Below are 13,638 nucleotides of genomic sequence, written 5' to 3'. Positions count from 1 at the left end.
GATCTAGTCACATTAGGTTGCTCAGGCATATCCTTGGGTCGAGAGCTACAGATGGCGTCATGTCCCACCTCTTGGACATTTGGAAGCTTAGATGGAGATAGAGATTGGAATTGACCAGTCGCCCTTGAGAACTGTTGTAGTGCTTCCTGTGTCTGTTTGGAAAAAGAGGGTGTAGGAGATCTAGGACTCATAGGTGGACGTGGCACTAGCTGAATGATTTGCTCAAGGCTATTAGATGATTGTGCTATTTTCTTTGTTGAGTGAGTAGCCTTGCCATGGGCAATGTTGTGCCTATGATGCTTGTTCTCCCCTTGGGAAATCAAAGGCTCTTTGGGCACTAATGATTTTTGTGCATGCTCAATGGCTACATACGACATCTGTCTATTTAGCATGCTAGGTTGAGGTTCTTTCTTTCGAACAATCATGTCTGGTTTCTTGCCTCAAGACCTAGAGTTTCTCTTAGATTTCCTCCTATGCTTCATTGCTTTTGATGCACTCTGGCCTTCAGCTGATAGAGGCGGTTTAGCAGGGGATTTTGGTACCCAAATCCATCGGTTACCTACGTAGTACCCTTGAGCACGTAGCAACGCCTTGGATATCCATCACGGCATTGTGCTGGCCCTCCATCGATGCCCACGTCTATAAGGCTTGGGATTCTTTTGGGGTCTTCTATGATATTTGTAAGTCCAAAGCCCGTCCTTGGCATTGTCTCTTGACCTTCTTGTTTCAGGCATGGCCTCACTCACTGGTTCTCGTTGTTCGACGTGTGCTTGTATCAGTTTTTCCAACAAGTCCTCGCTCTCGTTAGTAGGCTTCACTGTTATGTTAGCACCTTCCTTGCCTTTCCCTCGAGGTTTGATGAGGTCACCCTTGCTGAAGGTTGTGACTATCCTCACAGCTGGTAGTGCCAGGTGTATCCTCTGTTCTGCATAATCAGCCTCACACTTGGTCGCCCTTTTGAAGGGTCTTCCTAGGAGGATTTCTTTCCTGCAGCTAGCACTATTTGGGGGAATATGAAATAGGATGGGCAAGCTTTTCGTTTCAATTGTCGCAAGGATTTTGCACTTCCCTATGAGTGCTTGTGGGTGTCCCCCATAAGGGCTAAGAGTTGCACCAGTCGGTGTGAGTTCTGGTTGGCCTAGTAGGGTCCATGATTCATAGGTTAAGATGTTAAAATCTGCTCCTTCATCAATCAGAGCATCAATAGTATGCTCTCTTTTCGCGGTGAGTTTGACCGTAAGATAAGCAGGTGGTACTATGTCTTCATCTTCTGGATCTTGGCTTGTAAATTTAAGCCTTCTGATAGATGCCCTTGAGTCCACACTTGCATGACCAGACATGGATTCTCCACCAATGTCTTGGGTTGTCTGTGCAGTGTTGCTCAAGGTACATCTCCCGTCAAGAGTGTCATGTCTAGTCATCTTGGCATTTGTAGCTTACTGATGTTGCATTTCGCTCTACCTAGACATGGTTTGAACACAATGTCTTTGTGTTCTCAAGGTGTGGCCTTTTTGCCCTAGATGGCTAGATTGGCCCGTTAAGGTTCTAGGGTCTCTGTTTGCCTCTATTCAAGTGTGGGCTCCTGGTTGCTCCTTTGCAAGGGAGCCTCCATGCTCGCGTAGGGCCATTACTGCCCAAGGGTCTAAGTTGGAGGGCTTGTCACAGCGAGCATTCTCTCCCCAACCTACTTGGGGTGGAAAAGGAGGGGGTAGGGCCCCCTTTGCGGAGGTCCTGGAGGCGGTCCCCTCCTCGACCCGCACCACGCACAGCTTGGAGGATCGTTCCACCAAATCTTGAACCACTTACTCGAGGGTTCAGCCTAGTCATGGGTCTGTAGCGTGCCTTTCGTTCTATGTAGCCTGTGGGGTCAATTTCGGGGCTCGGCGCTCCTTTTCCACTTCGTTGCCTTGTTCATTTTTGGGTCTAACTAGGCTTTCCCTCTCGGCGGATTGCGCCTAAGTCCCTGGTCTTGTAATTGCCTGCCTCTAGCTCCTAAGCGGTTGCGCCCTACGATTTTGCCTATTCCGTGAGCCAAAATAGCGTTCTGGGTGTCCTACGAGCCTCCGACAGCTCGCGCTGCTGCGTTTTAGTCGGGCTAGGTCAAATTTCTAAAAATTTGATAAAAATTTACACTCAGACCAATTGGTCTGAATTGCAGGGTCCGAGTGGGTCATTCGGACGGGCCGAGGCACAGGGCCAAGGCCCGAATTTCAGGGTCTACCTTGGACGATTTTGATTTGAACGGCCGAATGGCAAATTCGGATGAGATGATTCAGACGGGCCGAGGCACTTGGGCCGAGGGTTGAATGTGGGACGTTGGCTGAGGGTCGAATTTGAGGCTCGGACGGGTTGTTTGGACGGAATGTGCCACGTGGCAAAAAGTTTTGATTCGGACGGCCGAATGGGTCGACTCGGACTGTTTGCCTCGCACAGTTAGAGGGTCTGGGGTCTGAGGGCCAGCCAAGTGGGCCAGGTGGTCCGAGGGCCGAGTCTGGGCCTCGGACCAGAGTCGACGTGACTTTGGCGCATCGAACGTTGCGCGTCTTTTCGCCGAAGCTCGCAAAATTCGTCGTACAGGGCGCTGGGGGCCTTCCCCCTTGTCGAGCAACTCCAGATTGGTCCTACTACTGTAGGGGGAGGTGTAGAATTATCTGGGCTAGCCAAAGATCTCCCTGATGCCAAGATTGAAGCGGATTTCCTCGCCAAGCTTTCCTCTTCTCTCCTGCTCTCCTGAAACCCTGCAATGCACAATGTGGCCCTTCTTGCCACTTTTGGCCCTTATACCCTCTTCTAGGTATGGCATTGGCACCCCCAATAACTCACTTACTAACCTTAGGCATCACAAGTAAGTTTTTTACCACTTTTGCATGATTCTTGCCCTGTTTCTGCCTTGTTTTGCAACAGTAACCCTAATGCTTATTTTCTTTGTTTTTCTTTGTTCTCTCCTACTCTAATGCATACAACTCACAAGTAAATACCTACTCTACTCCATCTCACTACATAACTCTCAAAAAGAAAAAAACCTACTTCCCAAGGAGATCGAATAGCATCTTCAACCCCCTCACTACCTACTTATCTCAAGCACTGGTTCAGGGAAATCCTTACTTTGGTGCTCGATTTGAAGCGCGGAAGCACTCAAGGCTTGAATCCATTGGTCACGGCAATGGAACAAAATGTGGGAGCTTTCGCTCGACCGCCAAGACCCATGGACCGCTTATGGTGCGCAGATCGGTCGCAGATAGCTCACGTAGTGAATCCCTGAAGGTCCCCAAGAACAATGAACTCTACCTTTTTGCACAAAAAATCATGTAAAAGCATGCACGACAAGAGGCAAGAGACAAATTGGGTTCAATCTCCCCCATGCCTTGTGTGAGCGCTTCACAAAGCATGTATTTTATGTATATTTCCAATCTTCATGCTCAATAATAGCCCAATTACAAAAATATGACAAGCTTTTAGCTTTTGAGTTTGCTTTCTACAAAAATAGGAAAATAAAGCTAATGGACGGTGCCCATAGAGTCTCGCACGCCCAATCTGAATGTCCAAATAGAAATAACATATCCGGGCACATAAGCGCATACAAAATAATAATCAATAATCGATGTCTCAATAGACATAACAAAATATAGGCGTGGCGCCTATCAAAATATAGTCCAAATGTCGAACACTCTAAACTCATAAACGTTTATTAATTTAATATGCATTTTGCGGAATCACCCGCTATGGAATCACCCATGTACACACTAAATTAATGAAACGCCCGAAAAGGACAGGCGTCCCCATCAACTTCTTGCACAAAGAATCCTCTTTATGTATGAGCCCCGGTCATCTAAGTTTACGGAATCCACCGTAAAACCTCACGGAATCCACCGTGGCACGGAATCCACCGTGGCACGGAATCCACCGTGGAATATGCCTCCTGGCATCATACCCCCGGGGTGGGATAGCAATTGACCTCAATTGCTATTAGCTCAATGTGGAGCTAACAGAGTGGGGAAAGCATTTAAGTCTCTAGCGTGCATCCATTGTGCTTCCTCTACAGGATGATTCTTAAATTTTACTAGATATCTAGAATACCTTCGGCCAGTCCTAGTGGTCATATAGTCAGTGTCTATGATGGCTTCTGGTTCAAGTATTTCGGTCTCTTCTTCTAGTAAAGGTGGGTTTTCATAAACAGGGTGGATAGGTAATTGGCCTCTAAATGGTCTCAATAAACTAATGTGAAATGTATTATGAATTTTCCAATGAGATGGCAATTCTAACTTGAAGGCATTGTCATTAATCTTATGAATAATTCTAAATGGTCCATAGAATCTAGGAGCTAATTTGACAACTGGATGTCTATCTACACTTTGCAGTCTACGCTTTTCTATTCTAAGCCAAACATAATCATCAACTTTGAAATTCATAGCTTGTCTTTTCTTATTGGCTTGTTTGGTATATGATTGTTGGGCTTTAGCAATCATATCCTTAACCTCATCAAAAATAGTATTATGCATAACAGCAATATCATCAACACTCTGAATTCTATTAGACAAAGATGCAACAGGTGTAGATAATCTATATCCATAAATAACTTCAAAAGGTGTTTTCTTTATAAATGTGTGCGGTGTATTGTTGTATGCAAACTGTAATAAATGTAAATGAGTGTCCCATGTGTGAGGTTTAGAGATAGTGTATGCACGTAAAAGATCTAAAATAGTGTTATTTGTGGCTTCTGTTTGTCCATTTGTTTCTGGATGAAATGCAGATGAGAAATCAATCTTTGTGCCTAGATTTGCAAACAGTGTAATCCAAAAATTATTACAAAATCTAGAATCTCGATCTGAAATAATCACTTTTGGCAATCCATGGTTAGTAAAAACAGTTTTCAAAAATAACTGTGCTGCTTGTGATGCTGTTAAAGTTTTCTTACATGCAATGAAATATGCTTGCTTACTAAATCTATCTACTATTGTCCAAATCATGTCATGGTTAGATTTAGTATTTGGTAAACCAGTAATGAAATCCATAGATATATGTTCCCAAGGTTTAGATGGAATAGACAAAGGCATTAATAATCCATACTGTTTACCATGATGTCTCTTTATTCTTTGACAAATCAAACATTCAGAAACGAAATTAGATACATCTGCATCCATATGCGGCCAATAAAAATCTTCAGTTAACATGCGTAATGTAGATATGATACCTCTATGACCTTGATATGGGGGACAATGAATTTCATTCAAAACAAAAGATCGGAATGGAATAGTAACACACAGTCTCTTTTCAAAAAACATAAATCCATCATTATATGACAATGAATCAACAGGAATGAAATTATTTTGAACTAATTTTTGCCAATTAGAATGAAAAGTAATATCCTGGTGATATGTGTCTTTCATAGCAATCAAAGAATCAAAAGATATGATAGAAATATTATGAATTGCAGGTCTTCTACTCAATGCATCAGCAACTACATTTTCTTTTCCAGGTTGGTATTGAATGATAGGATGAAAACTTTGAATGAAGGAAGCCCATTTGATATGACGGTCAGAAATTTGGGGTTGGCTAAGTAGATGTCTAATGCTTTGCTGGTCAGTCTTTATCATGAATTCTGAACCCATTAAATAATGCTTCCATTGTTTTAATGCTTGTACAACTGCTAATAGTTCCTTGTCATAAGTGGAATATTTGAGCTCAGAGGGTTTCAGCTTAGAACTAGAATATGCTATTGGATGTTTGTCTTGCATTAATACGGCTCCTATTCCTGATCCACTAGCATCGATCACAACTAGAAAGAATGGTCTGTTAAAGTCAGGCAATTGTAGAACAGGGGCATTAGTTAATGCACGTTTCAGTAAATCAAAGGATTTCTGCTGAGTTTCAGTCCATTGATAAACAATTCCTTTCTTAAGAAGTTTGGTTAATGGTAAAGCAAGTAATGAGAAATTACGTACAAACTTCCTATAGAAACTAGCAAGACCAAGGAATGAGCGTAATTCATGTACATTTTTAGGAACAGGCCAATGCAATATTGCGTCAATTTTCTTAGGATCAACTTTAATTCCTTCTTTTGATACAATATGACCTAAATATTCTATTTCTGTATTAAAGAATTCACTCTTTTCAGGATTTGCAAACAATTGATTTTCTTTCAGTAATTGAAAAACTAATGATAAATGCTCATAATGCTCTTTTTCACTTTGACTAAACACCAAAATATCATCAAAGAAAACAATCACACAATATTGATATTTCAGAAAAATACGATTCATCATTCTACTGAAAGTAGCACGTGCATTAGTTAATCCGAATGGCATGACCAAGAATTCGTAATGGCCAAATTGTGTCCTGAATGCAGTCTTAAATATGTCGGATCTATCTAACCTCACCTGATGATATCCAGATTTAAGGTCAATTTTACTAAATATAGAAGATCCTTGCAGTTTGTCCATAAGGTCATCAACTCTAGGTATAGGATACCTATTCTTTACAGTGATCTTATTTAATGCTCGGTAGTCAATACACATACGATAGGTATTATTCTTTTTCTTGAATAAGAGCACAGGTGCACCGAATGGAGAACTGCTAGGTCGAATTAAGCCTCTATTTAGTAATTCTTCAACTTGACTCTGGATTTCTTTTTGCTCTATTTGATTGTGCCTATATGGTGCTTTGCAAGGTGGTTGTGTGCCAGGTATTAGATCAATCTTATGGTCTTCTGGACGTGATGGTGGTAAACCTAGTGGTAGGTCTTTTGCAAAACAGTCCTTAAAATATGCAAGAAATTCCTTATGCCTAGGGTGCAGATGATTTTCCTTTGCGTGCAATTCATTCACCCAAATGAGATATGATTTAGTATTCTTGCGTAGTGCACGTTTTGCTTGAGTATGCGAAAGCAGTGGAAAAATATGAGATGCATGCATACCATATAATGTAATAGATTTTCCTTGAAAATTAATATTCATTGTGTGCGTGGAATAATCTATATTTGGATTATGTTGGTGTCTCCATGGCATTCCTAAAATAATGTCGCTTGGCGGTAATGAGACAACTAAGAAATTTCTTCTTTCAATATATGGACCAATTTGAATTTCTAAATCTTGTACTTCTTGTGTGCCATTGTACCTAGTGCCTAAAAATGCAGCTTTTATGCGATAATGCGTAGGTACAGTATGCAATTTTAATTCCTTTACCAATTTTGCTGAAATAAAGTCATGGGTACTACCGTCATCATGCAAGATAGTTCTTTCTTTTCCATGCACCATACATTTCATAGTCAACAATGAATGTGGAGTAGGCATACCTGGTAAAGTGTCGGAAGTAGTAGTAATATCATCCTCTTCTTCAGTGAAATCTGGCATATCCTCATGCTCGTCTTCGTCCATAGCTCCAAGGTAGTTGATATGTGCTGATGGCTTCTTTGAATGACAATTTGCTGCGAGATGCCCTGGCTGGTGACACTTGTAGCATACTATTGGCTTGGCTTTGGTCACATTATTTGCAATGGCTGGAAGTCTGGGTACATTTGGATTTGCTTGTGGAATAGGCTTAGAATTTGGATTGACAGTGGATGGTAATGCAGGTGGTTTAGGCCAATTCTTGCGAAAAGATGGTGATGACAAACGACCTGGATTAAACCTTCTGAAATTGGAATTGAATTGTTTAGATCCATAATTACCGTTGGCTTGGAATTGCTGTGGTTGTCGATCTCTTCTGCGTAACTTATCTTCAGTGTCGTGAGCTAAGGAGATGGCGTCTTCAAGGGTAGCACGCTTGAACATGTTCACTTCAGCGTAGTAATGTCCAAGAAGTCCAGACATATACTTCCGCTTATGTGTCGTCTCTGGTACGTCTTCAAGCATGCGTAGCTATAGGAGTGCATTCCAAAAACGCTCCGTATACTGTGGAATAGGCTCACGATCTCGCTATTGAAGTAAATCCCATTGCTTGATAGCCTTCTCATGAAATTGCGGTGGAAGGAAATTTTGCATGAACTTCTTCTTGAAATCTTCCCATGTAGCAGGACATTCTATGCTCTTGCGGACTACAGTCCACCAAAGTGATGCTCTGTCTATTAGATGATTAGTAACACACTTGATTTTATCTTTTTCGGGATAAGTTTCCTCATGGAAATAGTCATCAAACTGGCTAATGAATGATAAAACAGTCTTTCCTTCTCTTATGCCATTGAAAGTGCGAAACTTGAAACTTCGTTTACTTATCTTGGATTCCTTGCGAATGGTTTGTGCTTCAAGAGTGGCGTCGATGGTACGTCGAATCAAATCTTCAGCTTGAGATTCTTCTTTATCGGTGGACGCTCTTTGAAGTTTTGTCAATTGCGCTTGCAATGCTTGCCTAGCCCTTTGCTCTTCTTCCAATTGTAGCATGATTAGATCCAGCTTTTGTTCCATGGTAGGCTCAGGTAAGTCGTCTTCAGCCATAGGATCATCCATGTGTGGGGTAGTCATCCTACAAAACTCAACAAACCTTTCTCACTCAAAATCAGGTTAGCGGGATGAGCGTAGCTCAAATTTGGGGTTACAAGGCTATGTATTTTTGGGTATTTCTTTGTATATTTTCTGAAAATCTACAATATTTCTGCCTCCGTTTGCTGAAAGTACTTCAACAAACTTGTAGATAGGTAGAACAGCTTGCTGCGAACAACTTTCCAGTTCAGAGTTTTTACATACGAACAAGTCTTCTAGGAGTTTTAAGCACTAGTCAGTTCTGATTTAGTCTGACTTGCAGAGTTGCAGACTTAGCAGACTTGCAGAGTTGTGGACTTGCTGAACTTAGGTCGACTTGCAGAACTTGCAGAACTTGATTACCGTCGACTTGCGGAACTTAACTTCAGAAGTGCGGGACCCGGAGTTTGCCAACTTGTCTGCCCTGTGTGACTTGCAGTGGCTTAAGCTTATGAAGCTTAATGAAGGACTAGCAGGCGGCATCGATTTCGTGAGGGGGGGTCTGTTTTTTCCGCCGAAATTCACGGATTGAAGCCGTTTTCTCCACGATTTTGAATATTAAGCCTTCCTAAGCTTAGGATTAAGCTTTGATAAAGTAATTAACTTGAATTTGAGAAGAGCTTATCTCTGTAACTCCACGACTTGATGATGGAGATGTATGTCTGGTCCTCCGCCTGCAGAGCCTGGTCCTTCGCGATCTGACAGTGGAAACAGGGGTTCTTGATCGCCAGAAGTCTGCCTGTATCGACGGTTTGTGATGAGATTGACTGTAGAGCCCGTTTGTTCCAGGAGCTCCGCCTTCGCCCGAGATTGGTAGCGATTCGAAGCTCTTGATCTCTGCTCCGCTCTGATACCACTGGTGCGCAGATCGGTTGCAGATAGCTCACGTAGTGAATCCCTGAAGGTCCCCAAGAATAATGAACTCTACCTTTTTGCACAAAAAACCATGTAAAAGCATGCACGACAAGAGGCAAGAGACAAATTGGGTTCAATCTCCCCCATGCCTTGTGTGAGTGCTTCACAAAGCATGTATTTTATGTATATTTCCAATCTTCATGCTCAATAATAGCCCAATTACAAAAATATGACAAGCTTTTAGCTTTTGAGTTTGCTTTCTACAAAAATAGGAAAATAAAGCTAATGGACGGTGCCCATAGAGTCTGGCACGCCCAATCTCAATGTTCAAATAGAAATAACATATCTGGGCGCATAAGCGCATACAAAATAATAATCAATAATCGATGTCTCAATAGAGATAACAAAATATAGGCGTGGCACCAATCAAAATATAGTCCAAATGTCGAATACCCGCTAGACTCCAATGCTTTCCTCCACCACTGCTGCTATCTCTACACATCAACTGAAGCATTCACAATCGTTAGTAAAATAATACAATTAAACCAACAAAAGTGAATACCTAGCAGTCTTCAGCTACATAAATAAATCAACTGGTTAGAAATAAATCCTAACCTGAATTTATTACGAGTGCGCACTCTAAACTCATAAACGTTTATTAATTTAATATGCATTTTGCGAAATCACCCGCTATGGAATCACCCATGTACACACTAAATTAATGAAACGCCCGAAAAGGACAGGCGTCCCCATCAACTTCTCGCACAAAGAATCCTCTTTGTGTATGAGCCACGGTCATCTAAGTTTACGGAATCCACCGTAAAACCTCACGGAATCCACCGTGGCACGGAATCCACCGTGGAATATGCCTCCTGGCATCAGCTTATTGTTTCAAGTGTTCCCAGCCGAGCACTAATGGCTACCTCTCACATAGCCGACGCGCCATCCATATCTATGGGTGTAGTGAGTTTACCTCCATGCTGATCGAGTTACCTCCTCTCCCGCGCACTCCGGTAGCTCCACAATCCAAGTGCAAGCTTTAAGTAAGCTCCATCCTCAAGCTCCACGCTCCAAGCTCCATTGCCACGAGCAAGACAAGAGAAGAGAAGAGAAGAGAAGAAGAGAGGAGAAGATGGAGAACTTCTCCTCCTCAGTCCCTCACCCTCACACGCTCACTCCCTCACTCTCTCACACTACCTCTCTCAAGCACAAGCTCAAGCAAGCAAGAAGAAGAAGAAGAAGAAGAAGAAGAAGAAGAAGAGGAGAGCTACTTTTTGCCACACACAAGAATGAGCTTCTCATTCACTTTTCAACTTTATATACAAAACCCTAAATCCCTTTTGGGCGGTCATCCCCTTTTTCCCTTTTTTTACATGGCCGGCCGTAGCCTAGGCCCTTTTTCCCATTATTCTTCTATCTTCCTAGATTCCTTTCCACCACCCATCTACATTTACAAATTGCATGGGTGAGAGCTCGGCGCTCTTTAAATTAAAACATGATGCGCTTGTGCTCTTTTACAAAAGTATTGATTCGCGCTTTTTCTTGTGCACCTTTTTCCTTTATTTAGGACTTTTCTGCACTTCTTGTGCTTCCATACTTTTCTTGGCGCGCCTTCGTCTTTCGTTTCACTTTTGCCTTGGCCTTTGTCTTCTACTTTAGCTTTTTCAGATTTTTCACCTTGTTCGTCTAACGGTTAACAATAAGTTAAGTATCAAAGAGTATGACATGACTTTATATACTAGATAAGTCATGAAGTAACTAGGCCAAAAACCACTAGATGAAGTCAACTTGAAGAGAAACGGACGTTTTTGAAAAAATAGGCCAAAATACATCATGTTTTTTATGCCTGGAGAGAGACAAAGCATTACAGAATCTTCGCCATGCCGCCATCCAACATGTAATCAATCAAAATGAATATTTAACAAAGGCTCTTGACAAGTAGCCAAATGAATCAATCGTCTGCATGCTCCCCCTCATGCCTATAAATACACCCCCTCTCCTTCACAAAAAAAGCAATAAGGAAGACCTTCTGATGATGAAAAATTTTATCTACTTCTCTTATCCATTGAAGCTTTGACCCTTGAAATAGGAAAATAACCCCCCCCCCCTCCCCTTCTACCTCATATTTATTTTCTCTATCCCCTATTATGCCTTCATCCCATACAATCATATCGCTAACCAAAACACTGGCAAATTTTTTTTGGACAACTACCAACTCCTCCTAAACTACCACGTCAATTTCACTTGGCATCCAATAGCTTTGCGAGGTCGCGGATATTCAAAAAGTACATTAAAAGCAAAAAATGTGGCCGATGGAGAAAAATAATGCGGTAGGAATTCACGAGGCTCCCATCATAGCAAACCTAAGAGAGTTAAAATCTCATTAGTTTGAAAAAAATAAATATTTTATAAGCTTATCACTTTATTTGGCTTTAAACGATTATAAACGTACTTTAATGAAAATGCATATGAATCGTCGCTTAGAAAAATAACCTAAGTACTATAATAATTAAATATTCAGTGAAAATATTCTTTCACTTAGAAAAGGACTATATACCTATCATTAAGAAAATATTTTAATTATGGTTTATTTCATTATATTTATTGTTATTTAATAAAAGACGCATGTGATCATAATAACAGATAAATGATAGACATTATTAGGAAAAGAAATATTTTATAATTTTTTCTTGAAAGTGACTATCTCTATTTATTTTTGCCAAAAATTAATAGATGCATAATAATTTTATAATAATTTATGGAAAATTATTTAGATAATATCATGAAATAATTAATACATTAATTAATGGAAAATTGTATAAAGAAATATATACTAGGCGCACATAAATTAGGTGCGTGGAAATATACTTTGATGTCTAAAAGATGAAAGAAAAATTGCACTTATGATTTTTGCATTGCCCACAATAAAATTTTCAAAAAAACAATCAGCATCGCACTAAGGACATAACAAAAAGAAAATTGATCTTTCTAGATAACATTAAAAGTTCAGTAAATGTTCAGACATCATGAATTAAACCATATAATATGAATATAATAAAATAAAAATTATTTTCTTATTGAAAACACACATAATGTTAATATTAATTATTATTATTAGCAAAAGCATCAATATCATGAGTTGACCACGTATGAATTAGGGAGAAAATCTAACCTAAAATATTGAGAATGTTAAAATAAAAACAACTATGAAATACTTGATAACCTTAAAAATATAAGTATTAGGAAATTAAATAAATATCACAAGTCTGTAGGACTTGTTGGACATTGATTAGAATTTGTCAATAAAAATTGAAAGTTTAAAGAGACTTGGAAAAGCATTTCAAACTTGCGAGGCATGGGTTAGGGTAGGGCAGCACATGAATTACTTGCCATAGGCATAAATGCCCATATTATTTTTTAGGAAAAAAATATCAAATTTTTCGTAAGGATAAAATAGACTTCTCATAATTAATCAGATTCACGAAATAACTTGCGGATCCCCAAAAAGAGTTACAAGTAGGAAGTAAAATCCTAAGAATAAGGTGGGATTCTAAAAGAGAAACCCTAGATTTGGGTGGGGTTTCTTTGTATGCTAAAAAATATTGCTGTTGTTTCTTTTTTATTTGTGCGGGCATTGATGGTTGCACAAGAAGGATTGATTGTACTTGCAGCAATTCGATCTGATTGTAAATATATAATAAGGATAACAAGAGAACATCATGCTATGCCTCCCCACGGCTAGACGCAGAACCTTACTCCAAGGGGGGTTGTTTCTGTGCCGCTACGAGGAGCTTTGGACCGGGGCCCTGACGGTGAGAGGCCACTCTGTGAGGAATCCATGAGGTAGGAGGAGGCGGGAGTGCCAAGGGGGCTTTGGTCTCGAGACCTCAGTTGCCAAATTAGGACCCCGAGCTTTCAGGTTGATTCTTGTGGGGACGATCGATACCTTCCGTTATGGGGTGGACCCTGGGAAACCTAGACAATAGACCTTGTGCATTCTCGCGAGTGTCGAGTGAAGTCATCTAGGATAGTTTCCCAATGAACCACTAAAATGTGCTGCTAAGAAATCATTAGGTAGGCACGTGACACCTGGTATCAAAGCATAATTGAAATTAAAAATATCTATAGTTTTTAAGACCAACTATTCTAAGTAATAATCATCTTGCTAATTGTTAAGGGATCAACTTTGGTAGAATTATGAAGCCTGGAATGAGTTTCTTATTTTTCGAGAAATGCACACATCTGCGCTAAACTCAATTGAGTGGAAGAGAAATGATGAGGATACTCGATCGCCTAGATGATCCATCCCCTATGAATCGCAAAAGAAGAT

Source organism: Lygodium microphyllum, chromosome 25 (genome assembly GCF_053477565.2).
Source record: "Lygodium microphyllum isolate KBCC chromosome 25, Lygodium_microphyllum_v1.1.10, whole genome shotgun sequence".
In the NCBI taxonomy this organism is placed as follows: domain Eukaryota; kingdom Viridiplantae; phylum Streptophyta; class Polypodiopsida; order Schizaeales; family Lygodiaceae; genus Lygodium; species Lygodium microphyllum.
Note: the sequence above shows the minus strand (reverse complement) of the source record.